Below are 14,906 nucleotides of genomic sequence, written 5' to 3'. Positions count from 1 at the left end.
ATAGATAGATAGATAGATAGATAGATAGATAGATAGATAGATAGATACTATATGTTGCTTCCACTAGAGCTAATTTCCTGACACCCATTGATAGGATAAGTCCCTAAGCGAGGGTGATTCCTACTCTCAGTGTTTTGAGAGTAATCCTAAAGTATTTGGCTTTCTAATACTGATATACAAGCCCACACCAGTGTGTTCTTCATTAACTATCAGTGATAGTTAATTAGCTTTTTAAAATAGTATTTACAAAACAAGTATAGCAAAGACAACCCCCCCCCCCAACCTGAAATGAAAGAACTTCGAATTGGCTGAGCTAGCCAGTGGGCTACAAAGGATTCTACAAAGGAGAGATACCTGGGAACACTGATCACTACAACAGTTTATTAGCTTTGCAAGGGGAGTTACAGGGACAGAAATGACTGGGCAGTCCAATCCAGTGGTACAGTGGGGTACACACACACACACACACACATACACACACACACACACACACACACCAGTGACTGTAGAAGAAGCAAAAAAAGAGGTGGTACATATGGGGAGAAGAGGGGAATGCTCACCCACAGGTTTCACAAGGAATCATCTTCCCTTGTAACATCCCTATTGGGGATCTCCATCTCCAGATGATGACTGGCCCAGTGCTGTTGGAGCCTGGATAGTCTATTTTCTCATGGGGGGTTATTAGGAGAGGGGCAGCCCCAGAGCTCCTGGCAAATTTTTCAAATAATGCCAGTGTTCCTACCTGAGAGCTATTTAAATGATGCCAGCACCCTTAAAACTCTTTCAATGGGGATGAGGGCCCAAAAGGGTAGGCCCAAGCTTACTCATGACCAAAGGATAAACTCACAGCCGTTGGTCACAGGAACTCCTTTCTTTCCTTTGGGGAGCTCCCAAGAAGTTCCCTGTAGGTGCATCTTCGCTGGATTATGATGGATGGTGAACTTGTAGAAACTTTGCTACTCTAATCGCACTGCTACCAAGGCCAATGGGAATTCTAGATCTTCTGATCTTTCAATGTTCATGGCCATCACCCAGTCTGTGGGGAATGGGAGAGAAACTCTATTCCTCTTAGGAGTCCTTCACCATTGGATTCAACCATACTCAACTCACTACTACTGGAATGCTCAATTCCAAAGTGGATTGTCATGTTTTACAGAGGTCCAGGTGCCTGATTATCTTGGCCAATAACAAGGCTTTTCTCCTGTAGTATCAACTGTCTTGCTATAGAAATCAAAGTACTTCATGCCACCCAAATTGATTAATTGATTAAGGACTCATTTATAACTGGTTTACATCTTTTATGGTTGATTCAATCCAGCTCTCTGAGTCTTTTGTGATTAAGTGATTTGCAAACCTTAAAGCACTATATAAATGCTATTATTATTATTAATACTGTTGTCTTATGAGGCAATACTATTCATTATATTCTATGATCTTCTTCAGCAACTTTTTGAAAATAAGTACATATTCAAAACTGTTGTCCTTGCTTTCATATTTCTCTGCTTGGCAAGGAAATACATCCAATTCCCTCATTTTACACATAAACATGTCAAGGAATAGAGAGGTTATGTGACTTGCCAAAGGTCATACAGGTTGTAAGAATCAAAGGCAGGATTTTAACCCATCTTTTTTATTTAAGGGCTAGTGATCTTTCTAATGTACCATATCTTCCCTTGTTTTTCTGAAATTTTATGTAAAATTTCTTACTACATAATAATGTAGTACATTACATTAATGAACTATAATTTTTAATCATTTCTCGATCAATAAGTACCCACTTAGTTTCCAATTCTTTGTTACCGCAAAAAGTACTGCTATGAATATTTCTCCTTCAATTCTCAAGGCTCTGAATACCTGACTCATAGGTTTCCTCTCTAGCCTGCCTCTACTTTCATCCTTGGAACATCAAAATAGATGTTAATGTTGATATTCTCTCAAACACACTGGCCCCTCAGTTCACCAGCCTTCTCATATCCCATGCTCTGAATCTTCACTCCACCCACAGAGATTGTCATTGTTTTACCATTGTCATTGATCTTACTATCACTCAAACCTGTTTGATTTCCATGATCAGAATTCTGAAATACCCATCTCAGACCATTGATCTTATTCTTCTATCTCACCTTCTGGCTTTTTCCTCCTAAACCCATTTTTCATCCTCATCCTGACCTTTTGTTATTTCATTCCTCTCTGTTTTCCTTATCTCTCTCCCCTGTTCTGGCCTCATTTTTCTCTCTTCTTAATCTTGACTCCATAGTTAACCACTTCAATTTGACACTGACTTCTTGCTCCCTCGTCCTATCAATATTCATCCCTTTTTCAAACTCCAACCCTAACTTATCCCTACCATAGACCATATCCACCCCGTCTGAGAATTGCTGGACTGCAGAAGGAAGTCAAACAATTTTCCATCATAGATTGTCTTTCAAAATTGAAAGTAGAGATCTTGCCACTTTCAAAGGAATAAAGATGACTTGAGCAATGCTCCACAAAGACATAGGCACTCTGAGGCTAATGTGATTTTTAGGCCCAACCTAAATTCAATTTGTGAAATTTCATAGTGTCTTATATGGCATATAACCATAAATCACATTCATATAACCCTTCACAATTACAAAATGCTTTACATATTTTATTTCATCTGATCATCTCATGTGATGTATAGCTATTCCCTCTGAGTATAACTATTCTCTTCCCATCCCATCCCCATTTAATAGATAAGGAAAATGAAGCTCAGAAAAGTGATGTGATCTGACCAAGATCACATAGTTGGTTGGTGGTAGAGGACAGATGTGAACGCAGGTCTTTTGACTCCAAGTCCATGTTTTTTTTTCCATTATGCTACTATTCAAGTAGCTTAATGATTTCACCCACCTGGAGATACCTCTAAGTCTCAATGTCCATTCTCTGGATTAGTAAGTATTCTATCTCTTCATCTGTATCTACTTATGCATACACATATATGTATATGTATGTGTATATATGTATATTCCATGAAAAATTCATTTTATACAGTAACAGCACTGCCCTATTCTCTATAAATATTTTATTTTGGAAATCCTCTGTATTAAAAATCTGGATATCAAATTTTTTCTACTTGTTAAAGGATATCTAAGATTATAAAAATGGGCCAGCCATAAATTGTTGGATATAGAACTCTGTACAGATTCCTTCTAAATCCTTTGATTCTATAACTGGTCAAGTAAGGTAATTGCTCACATCTCTATCATGATGATTTATTGCTCTTCATCATAAGATAGTGGGGGGTTAAGCTGCAGTAGGATTGAAGTACACGAATTCATTCATGCCAACCCCATGTACCCCAATGACATCTTCAGTAACAAGCAAGGGTTGTGGTTTCACCCAACTCATTTCTAATTCAGCTTCTGTAGCCAGTACCCTAAGGAAACTCAAGGGAAGAATGTAGCTCAATTTGAACAGATCAATACTGCAAGTGATGAAAATCTTCCTGGAAAAGTTCACATTACAGTATGAAAATAGGCTTGGTCACGTATACTGGCAGGTGGCAAATAGCACGAAAACAAAAGCATCTGAAAGAATTGTGGCCAAATAGAATCCCTTCGCACTGATGCACTTAATCTATTTTCAGTATTGAGAGAACGAAGAACAAGTTGAAAGTCAGAGAGGGGGGATAGAGCATCATCAACTCTGGATTTTTGTGATTTAAAAAAATTTATCTCAGGTCATTTTAAGAAAGAAATTCATAGACAGCTGGAAAACAATCTTGCCAATAATGGGGGTGGGGGGATGGGCTAGATGATTTCTAAAAATGGTTTCCACTCCTATGAAGCTGTGGTTCTAAATAATAGCATTACAAAAACTACTGAAGAAAATGAAAATCTGATCAAGAGGAAAGCTTGGCCTGAAAAGGTTAGAAATGGAAAAGGAAAAGAAAACTAGATTTCATCCAGAAGATTAAAGGAGCTACAGAAGGTAACAGAAAAAGCACTGAACTGGAAGTCAGGACCCCTGAGTCCTGTTACTCACTAGTTGTGTAATCCTAGGTAAGTCAACACAACTCTCTGTGCCCCATTTTAGTTATCTGAAAAGGAAGATTATAATTCCATGCCTTTCTAAAGGAGCATTGTGAGAACTAAGACACATGTGAAGACATTTTGAAATTTTCTATATTTCAATTTTTAAGGGTACAGGGAAGTAAGGTAGTAACATTGCCAAATTGGGCAGGAACATCTTCATTTTTGTCTTTGTAGCCCCAGCACCTAGGAAACTGAGGCAAAGAGGGTAAAGACTTGCCCAAGGTCACACAGCTAGTAAGTGTCTGAGGCCAGATTTGAACTCAGGAAGATAAGTTTAACTCACTCCAGGCTTGGCACTCTATCCACTACACCATGTAGCTGCCCCTAATAAATGTTTATCAAATCAAATTTCCATATAGCCATGCATTCTAAAATGCACCCTTGTCCTCACCCCACATATCCAATCTGTTGTGAAATCTTTTCATTCAAACCTTTACAACATCTTTTGTCTGTATCCCCTTGCCTCCACTTGTATGAGCCACTACCCTAAACACCTCCCTCATTAGATGCGGTTCACATCACCTCCTGTCTGAACTATCACAGTAGCTTTCTAGTTTGTCTCCCTGCCTCAAGTTTCTTCCTACTCCATTCAGTCTTCCACTCAGCAATCACAGTGATTGTCTTAAATTGTAGATCTGCCTATGCCTCAACCCTCACACCCTACTCACCAATTTCCACTGACTGTGTATTACCTTCAGGATTAAATACAAAGTCCTCTGTTTGGTATTTAAAGCCTCTAACAACCTGGTTTCTTCCAAGCTGGTCCAATTTTCTCACAATTTACTTCCTTCTACTCTACAACTTAGCCACACTGACCTGTTTCTTGCTCTTTCTTACAGGTGAAATTCCACTTCCAGACTCTGCCTTTATCAATGGCTATCCCGATTCACGTAGTGCTCTCCATCCCCTCCACCTCTTAGCTTCCATGGCAGATCAAATTCTCCCCATGCAGGAAGCCTTTACCCCAAACCTCAAATCATTTCTTTTCAGAAAATTCAATCTAGGGGGCAGCTAGGTGTCTTGGTGGATAAAGCACTGGTCCTGGATTCAGAAGGACCTGAGTTCAAATATGGCCTCAGACACATAAAACTTACTAGCTGTGTGACCCTGGGCAAGTCACTTAACCCTATTGCCTAGCCAAAAAAAAAGAAAGAAAAAAAGAAAGAAAGAAAAAATTCAATCTAGCAAGTTATGAGAGGAAAATATTGGGAATAGACCTCAGGGACAGACTTTGGACATTAGGTTCCAAGGCTCCAGAAGAGACCTGTAAGGATATCACCTTGTTTAGGGAGACAGAAATCTTTAGATATTGGCCCCTGTAGAGACCCCAAGTAGCTGATAGACTGATGTCAGGGAAGCTAGGAATGTAGAACCAGAGGAGTTCATCTCAGGTATGACTATTGGTAGGCAGGGTCAGTGTGAAGATATCCACTTTTTTATTATTATATTTATTAACTAGGTACTAAACTCAATTGTTTCTACCTGCTGAGGGAGTAAAATTGCCCTCAGGACTCTCTGACTCAGTTTCTTCTTAATTTTGGCTCCCTGAGTGGGGGAATCCTGGTTGTTCCACCTTAGTTATAGCTCTAACTACTCCATACCTTGTTCCTATGTAATGTTATCTCTCTATTGGACCCTCTGACTCGAATTTCCTAGTATCACTTTCTCTTCGTTCCATGCAGAAAATCCTCCATTTTTCTCTGTCATTTTTTCCCAAAACAAATTTCCTAGTGTGACTGGGCCTCAGGAGAAGCCTAGGCTTTGTGAGAATTTCTGGTATCATCTGAAACTCTCTATGGCAATAAAGCTGCAGTCTGTCTCCTGCTACCCCATTATATCAGATCCCACGGCCTGGGATGCTCGTCCCCTTTCTCTGTGTCTTAAGAACCATTTCTTCTGAGAAGCAGAGCCCAGATGGCAAAATAGAGGCGGCCACCCAGCTGAAGTCTCCCAACATTCCCCTCAAAACCACTTCAAAAATAACACATCAAATTGAATTCTGGAGTGGTACAGCCAACAAAAGGTCAGATTGAGACATTTTTCCAGCCCAAGCAATTTGGTCAGCAGGAGAGGTCTGTTTCACTGTGGTGGGAGCCAGCCTGGAGTGCATGCAGCAGCAAAACCTGCCAGGGCTGGGTTTAAGTTCTCTGTGACAACAGCAGCAGGAGTTTTGGGAGTTCTCAGCCCAAAGACTGTAAGGGAGTCAGACAACTGGTCAGAAAGAGATTAGGGACCATGAGCTGACACTGGGTACAGGATCTGGCACTGTTTTGCAATTTCATTGCCAATAAGCAGTTCTGGGTCACATTTCCAGGATGGAGAGGAGGGCTTGTGATTAGTCACAGGGGAGCAGGGGACCTGGTCACAGCTCCAGGGCTGAGAGCTGCACTCCCTCTTGGGGTTGCAGGGGAGCAGGGGCCCTGCCTGGGTAAAGGCCAAAACATAGGCCCAGAGAGCAGCGACCACACCTCTCCCCAGATCACACCCCCTTGAAAACATCAAAAACTTACAGACTTCCAGAACTAGCTCTGAAAACATCAATGTGGAAAAAAAAACCTTTAGCTTGGGACAATGCCTCCCCACCCCAAGGTGAGCAGAGCCCAACTTTATTTTTTAAATATTTTAATATTTATTTATTTTTAACATTATTTTCTTTTTAAATTTTGAATTCCAAATTCTCTTCCTCCCTCCAACTCCCTCCCCCAACCACTGAGAAGGCAAGAAATATAGTAATTATACATGTGAAATCATGCAAACATATATCCATATTAGCAATATTTCAGAGAAAGCAAGAGAAGTAAAGAAAATGAGAAAAGTATGCTTCAGTTTGCACTCAGAATTCATCAGTTCTCTCTCCAGAGGTGGATAGCTTTTTTTCCTCATGAGTCCTTTGGTGTTGTCTTGGATCATTGTATTGATCAGAGTAACCAAGTCTTTCACAGTTGATCATCATTATAACATCGCTGTTACTGTCCACAAAAATCTTCCATTTCTTCTCATTTCACTTTGCATCCATTCATATATGTATTGCCATGTTCTTCTGAAACCACCTCCCACAGCACAATAGAACTGCACCACAATCATATGCCGCATTGTTCAGCCATTCCCCAGTGGACGAACATCTTCTCGATTTCTAATTCTTTTCCACTGCAAAAAGAGCTGCTATAACTATTTTTGTACATATGCATCCTTTTCCTTTTGCTTTGGGATCCAGTCCTAGTAGTGGTATTTCTGGGTCAAAGGGTATACATAGTTTTATAGCCCTTTGCACCTAGTTTCAAACTGTTCTCCACTATGTTTGGACCAGTTCACTCTTCCACCAACAGTGCATTATTATACCCATTGGTCTCTCATTCCCTTCAGCATTTATTATTTCTGATAGGTGTAAGGTGGTGCCTCAGAGTTGCTTTAATTTGCCTTTCTCTAATCAATAGTGATTTAGGGCATTTTTTCATATGACTGTAGATTGATTTCTTCTAAAAACTGCCTGTTTTATAGCCTTTGACCATTTATCAATTGAGGAATGCCTTTTCTTTTTATATACTTGACTCAGTTCTATACTCAGTATATATTTGAGAAATGAGGTCTTTACCAGAGAAACTTGCTGTAAATTTTTTTTATATTACTTCATTGTCTATGGTACCTTTTAGCAAAAAGTAGTTTCCCTTACTATCCCTTTTAATTGGGTCTATTTTTGCTTCTGCTTCATCTGAGATCATGATTGCTATCCCTGTCCTTTTTTACTTCAGCTAAAGTATGTTATATTCTGCCCCAGCCCTTTATTTTAATTCTGTGCATGTCTTTCTATTTCAAGAGTATCTCTTGTAAATAGTATATTATTGGATTCTGATTTCTAACCCATTCTTCTATCTGCTTCCATTTTATGGCTGAGTTCATCCCATTCACATTCACAATTACGATTACTGTGTATTTTCCTCCATCCCATTTTCTTCTGTTTCTTCTTGTCTCTCCCTTTTTATCCTGTCCCTCCTCAAAAGTCTATTTTGCTTCTAATCACCGCCTCCTTTAACCCTCCCCTTCTGTTAGTCCCTTCCCCTCCTATTTCCCTATTGGGTGAGTTACATTTCTATACCCAACTGAGTGTGTTCTTTCTCTTTGAATTAATTCCAAAGAGAGTGAGGTAAAAGCATTGCCCACCACCACCCATTTTCCTCTCCACTGTAAAATCTATTCATTGCATACCTTTTTTATTCGAGAAAAATTTCCCCATTCTACCTCTCCCTTCCCCCTTTTCCCAGTGCATCCTTCTTTCTCATCACTTAATTTTTTTGGAGACCAATGCAACATAATCGACTCATATGCATGCCCTCTGTCTATGTAAACTCCTTTTAACTGCCCTAATAATGATAAAGTTATTAGAAGTTACATGTGTCATCTCCTCACATAAGATTGTAAATGGATTAATTTTATTGTGTCCCATATGATTATTCTTTCATGTTTATCTTTTTATGTTTTTCTTGAGTCTTCTGTTTGAATGTCAAATTTTCTATTCCACTCTGGTCTTTTCATCAGGAATGCTTGAAAGTCCTCTATTCATTAGATATCTATTTTTCCCTCTGAAGGATTATAATCAATTTTGCTGGGTAGGCTACTCTCGGTTGTAATCCTAGCTCCTTTGCCTTGTGGAATATCATATTCCAAATCCTCTGCTCCTTTAACATGGAAGCCACTAAGTCTAGTGTGATCCTAACTGAGGCTCTATGATATTTGAATGGTTTCTTTCTAGCTACTTGAAATATTTTTTCTTTTACCTGAGAGCTCTGGAATTTGGCTATAATATAGCTGGGAGTTTTCATTTTGAGATCTCTTTCAGGAGGTGATCAGTGAATTCTTTCCATTTCTATTTTCCTCTCTGGATCTAAGATATCAGGACAGTTTTCCTTGAAAATTTCTTGAAATGGGGCAGCTAGGTGGCACAGTGGATAAAGCTCTGGCCCTGGAGTCATGAGGCCCTGAGTTCAAATCCAACCTAAGACAGGTGATACTTACTAGCTGTGTGACCCTGGGCAAGTCACTTAATGCCAATTGCCTCAGGGGGAAGGAAAAAAAAGAAAATGTCTTGAAATAAGATGTCTCAGTGCCTTCTTTGAGCATGACTTTCAGGTAGTTCAATTATTCTTAAGTTATTTCTCCTTGATCTATTTTCCAGGTCATCTGTTTTTCCATTGACATAATTCACATCTTTATTTTTGAGTTTGTTCTGGCTTTATTTTTTCTAGATGTCTCATGGAGTCATTAGCTTTCACTCACCCAATTCTAATTTTTAAGGAAGTATTTTCTTCATTGAGATTTCGTACCTCTTTGGAACTGAGATGAGGGTCCCTAATCCTTTTGACTGACCACCAACACACCTCTCAGCCCTGGAACTGTGACTTAGAACTATGTATAGGCAATAGAGTCATCTATCAGCACCAATTGTTCCCATTGCCAGCAAAGGGTCCCCTGCAATCTCCTTCTGACCAATTTCTGACCCCCTTAATATCCCTAGGCTCAGAGCTCAAAAACATGCTGCTGCTGCTGCTGCTGCTGCTGTTGCTGCCCATATGTGAGGGCTCCAGACAGGCCTCCACCCAAGTGTCAAAGATGTCTCCTGCCAACCTCCTAAATTTTCTTAGAATGGAAAAATGTCTCAATCTGACCTTTTGTTCTGGAGCTCTGCTGCTCTAAAATGTGATTTGTGGCATTATTTTAAAGTTGTTTGGAGGAGAATATTGAGAGTTCAGCCGGGTTACTGCCTTTAATCTGCCATCTAGTGCTCTTCCTCCTCTGAATTCTCATAGCATTTATTCTAAGTGTGAACTGTTTGCTGAGCTTTAGACTTATACCTAGCACAGCAAGGTAGAAAGATAAATGGATTTGAAACCATTTGTATCACACTAGATTCCATGTCTACCCCCTCATAAACTGTGTGACCTCAGATAAATCACTTCACTTGTCTTAATCTCAATTTTCTCATTTGTGAAATTCATTACTATTGCTATAATTTTTACTGCCTTATTTTGTTACATCTACCTTTTCATATACACATGTGTATGAAATACATACATATGTATTTTTATGCATATGTGTTTATATACACACATAAATAGGAGTGATATCAAATGATCCATTATGTTGTTATGTCCTGAAGGGAAAATACCAAGTGTTAGACTTTCTCTTTTTTTTTTTTTTTACTTACCACCACCTAGTATAAGCCCCATTTCCCAACCTCCCTATTGTCATTTGCCTATGCCTTATGCTGATTGACTAAAATATTAGGAGCCACAGAAAGGTAAGTGAAGGTGACAAAATGGATTCAGGAAGACATTTACAGAAAGTAACAAGAGAAGAAGAAGGCTGGCCAATTTCATACTAAGATGTGTGGGCAGGCTGTCCAAGTGTGATTTTAGCACCATGGGGGATGTTAATTCTGGGAGCTCTCTGTGGGGAGTATTAGTGGGGATATGGAAATTCTCAGTTCTGTGTGGGATTTGACCATATGGGGGCTCATTTGGACTAAGCCTGAATATTCTATTTTTACAAACATAGGTGGTAAGCTGAACTCTGTGGGCGCATTCAGCATGTATAGTAATCAACAGCCCTCCTGCAGTCTCCACTACTGGAAATCAGACCAAGTGTAGCATATTGAACCTTACAGCACTTGCTGGGTAAGTTGTAATCTTTATCAAAGGCAAGTTATTCACTTTGGTATCAAAATGAATTATTTTAAAATGAGGGGTTTTTTTTTTAATGAATCTTGAGTCTCACTATAATGCAGAGAGAAGAGAGACCTAAGAATCACAGAATCTCAGAGTTGAAAGAGATGTCAGAGGTCATTAAGCCTAACCCACACTTCAGAAGGAATGTTGTTACTCACTCATTTCAGTTGTATCTGACTCTTGGTGACCCCATTTAGGGTTTTCTTGGCAAAGATTTTGGAGTGGTTTGCCATCTCCTTCTCCAGCTCATTTTACAGATGAGGAAACTGAGGCAAACAGGATCAAGTGAATTGCCCAGGGTCACACAACTAGTAAGTCTCTGAGGCTAGATTTGAACTTAGGTTTTTCTGACTCCAGGCCAGGTGCTCTATCCACTGCACCAACTAGCAGGAATATCCTCTACCACAGACTTAGTTTGTGGTCATCTATTCTCTACCTGAGAACCTCTAGTGACAGAGAATTCACTGTCCTGCTCCAAGTAATCCACTCCAATAGCTCTAGTTTACATGTTTTCTTTACTTTGAGATAAAATCTATCTCATTGCAATCTTTACCCATGCTCCAACTTCTGCCCTCTGGGACAAACCAAAATATATTAAATCCTTCTTCCACATGAGAGTACTTCAAATACTTAAAGATTTATAAAGAATTATATCTCCTCTAAATCTGCCCTCCTCCAGGCCACCAATCCCCAGTTCCTTCAACACTGACTTAATATTTGATGCCTTCAATTCAATGAAAGTATAGGGGAGTAAGAGCATAGTGTGGTCAGAGAAGCCCTTCAGTTGGGCCCACTCTAGCATTAAGGAAAGAGAGGCATGTAGACAACTCAAAGGCAAAAAAAGTTTTGAGAAAAGGTGAAAGATGGGCTAATATATTTGTAGAAATGCACAGGAATATTAATGAGGCAAACATCCAGAAAAGAAAAACTTTTGACCAAATATTGGGAATCTGGTCAACAATTATGATCATATGGTGATATGTTTGGGTTCAAAATCTCAAAAGGATTTTCTTTTAATAGAAAATATCACTTTGGCCATAGTTTCCAAACATTTAAATTTCTCTCAGTAACAAATTTGGTCTCTTTCAGGGCACTTAGGAGGGAGGTTGAAGCAGGGAGGCTCACTTCACCCCTTTTTATAACCAGAATGACATAACACCCCTATCATAGATTGTATTAATCAACAAGTTGAGTACTTACTATGTGTTAGGCACTGGGGATACAAATACAAAGAATGAAATGATTGCTACTCTTATTAAGCTTACACTCAGGTTGAAGATACCATGGAGGTTGTTGGAGGTTAGGTGGCCATCCCAGAGAAATGAGGGAAGAGAGGGTATACTATATGCATAGAGTTATTGGGCTTTGGTCAGCATTCTCAGGGCTGAAACAGTACATAGGGTGGGGCTGAGTTAAATTTCTGCCTCCAGAGTATAAAAGTTATAATTTCTTTTAACAAAAAAAAAATTTACTTCTGCCTGACCTATTTTTGAATTTCCCAAATGAACCAAGAGAGCATGAATTTGGGCTCTGCCAAGATCACTGGAGGAGGGTATAACCAGAAAGACTTAATATGTAGATACAACAGATACTCATAGAGTTTTCATAAGCCACAGGTGGTTAGGACACAAGATGTGGTCTTTTGGAAGTGAATGGAGAAACAGTAGTCATTTTCACAGGAATCAAGAGGTATAGAAGGAGGAGATGGTCTACACAGAACAGAGAGGTCCACTGAGAATGGCATCTTGAGAGATTCAGGCTCAACGTAAGAAAGGAACTCCTCACAATGAGGGTTGTTGCTTTAAAAAACAAAGGATAGGAAAGAATGAAAATGATATTCACTAGATGGTCCTACTTTGGCCAGCAGTCTGCATCAACAATAGGACAGACTCAAACTGAAAATGAAACTCAATACCTCCTTTTATATTAGGTAGTAAGCATCTCATGATCCTCTGGGATTCAAAAGAACAAAGCAGACACAAAGTAGAGTCATTCAGAACCAAAGATAGAGCCTCCCAAAGTCAGAATGCCTGAGACACATAGAGCCTGTGGTACTAGCTTAAATAACTCAACTATTTTATCCTTTGTTGAATTGAACTGAATTAAGGAAAGTGGCATCTGTGTTTGGCCTTGAATGATGTGCAGAAATTGACCAGAGATGGAAGGAAGAACAATCTAGACAAAGGGAATAGTCTGACAACTACTGTTTTCCAAACTGGTTTTGTGCAACTACATTAATGATTCCCAATAGCAATATAAGTGACCCTGAAATATTAAATATGAAACAAATTATTGTAACATCCTGGAATTATAATCTTTCTAATTGCTTTGATGCACCAATAGATCTGTAACCTTATCAATGTAGAATGTAAGCTCCTTGAGGACAGTAACTGGTTTTATTTCATTTTTGTGTCCTCAGCACCTAATACAGTTCCTTGCGTAGAATGGGTGTTTAATAAATGCTTGATGAATTGTTGCATATGTCCTAACAATAATGCAGATCGCAACTCTTCCATAATTTCCCCACCTGTACCACTTGTTTCCATAGCCTCCCATTAATCTTCTACAAGTATTCTCCCCAGCACTCTGGAAAAAAAGCCTTCCTCTAGATCATAAGATCGTAAATTTAGTACTAGAAGGGACTTGAGAGATCAAGTCCAATCCCTAATTTTACATCTGAGGAAACTGAAGCCAAGAGAGGTTGTGACTTGCTTAAGGTTACATAGGTAAAAAGTATCTGAGGTAAGATGTGAATCCATGACTTCCTGATTTCATAGTGCTCTATCCACTACACCATGCTGTATCTTGACATTGTGTGCAAACTAGTGTAACCTTTGATGTAGCAGGGGTGAGATTGGGTGAGGAGATATGGAGTTGTCCATTAGCTATTCCTGGCTGTTTGCCAGGTGATCAGTCTTTTTATTCCAGTGATTCATCTCTCTCAGACACCCTTTACAGAATTTCTTTTTCTCAATTCTTCATCAATAATGTGTTGTAGTCTGTTCATGTCCACTCTGAACATCTTCATGGTCCTTTGGGAGGGAAGGAGAAAAAAAATAAGGTAGAGGGATAGGTGGAAGAGGAGAAAGAAGATGGGGACAAAGACAAGGAACAGGAGAAGAAGAAAGCCTGTCACTTATTTGTTTAAAATTCCAATCAGGTCAGTTCCGCAGACCTCCTGATGCTCCCTTCTCTCATCCCTGGCACTGAAAGGGGGACGGGAGATAGATATGATGAATACAGGGTGAGTTTAAGAGATGACCACAGCAACACAACACGAAGTTCTCAGCCTACACTGAAGGATTTTAAGGCTTGCAAGGAGGTAGCATGCAGAAAGGAGGACACCATCAGAGAAAGGCAGTATATTATAAATGAAGGGAGAATCTCGTTCCAGAGAGGGGCAGAGCCAAGATGGTGGAGTAAAAGCAGTGACTTGCTTGAGTTCTCCCCAAAACCCTTCCAAATACCTGTAAAAATGACTCTAAATAAATTCTAAAGCACCAGAATGTCATTCCAGAAAAACAAAAATCTTACAGATTCAGAATGATTAAACAATGGATAGCTAAATGCACAGAAAGAATTGAAATAGAAATGCATTATCAGATCCCATATCCAAGGCCAATTCACCTCCCTCCACTAGCCCTCACTCCCCTACAAAGTCATGGACTTCAAATCCAGGAGAAGCTAAGGAAACTTTTCAGACCATTATATCTCAAGTTTCATGTTGAAGTTTCTTAATCCAAGAAATAAGTTCTCTGTATCAACTGTGAGCCAAGCAGGGCCTGAGCACAAACTAGATAATGAATCCTTTCTCCTTGACTTAAGCCCAATCAGAGAGAGGAAGGAGAAAGAATATGGAGTCTTTGCAATAACTTCTCTTAAGCACTCAAAGATTTGGGTCCCTAATCTCATAACAGTAGTTTATATGTCCTTGAATCTATCAGCATCAGTGTCTTGTTACTAGATAGGAAGATGTTAACCCCCAAAGATCATTCCTAATCATGACCCTAATAAGTAACATCTTAGATGAAAGTCTGAACATTACAGGAATTGGATTCAAATTTTAAAAATTAAAATTTTGTGGAAATAATATATCTACATAGACATGGCAGTACCTGTTATCAGCTTC

General features: G+C 39.3%; 1 pseudogene; it reads left to right on the top strand.

Annotated features, from left to right (window-relative positions):
* The first annotated feature begins 14,034 nt into the window (after nt 1-14,034).
* LOC114045255 lies at nt 14,035-14,515 on the top strand (annotated as a pseudogene).
* The last annotated feature ends 391 nt before the right edge of the window (nt 14,516-14,906 follow it).

Source organism: Vombatus ursinus, unplaced genomic scaffold (assembly GCF_900497805.2).
Source record: "Vombatus ursinus unplaced genomic scaffold, bare-nosed wombat genome assembly UNPS02014778.1, whole genome shotgun sequence".
Classification (NCBI taxonomy): Eukaryota; Metazoa; Chordata; class Mammalia; order Diprotodontia; family Vombatidae; genus Vombatus; species Vombatus ursinus.
This window is presented reverse-complemented; position numbering and strand designations above follow the sequence as displayed.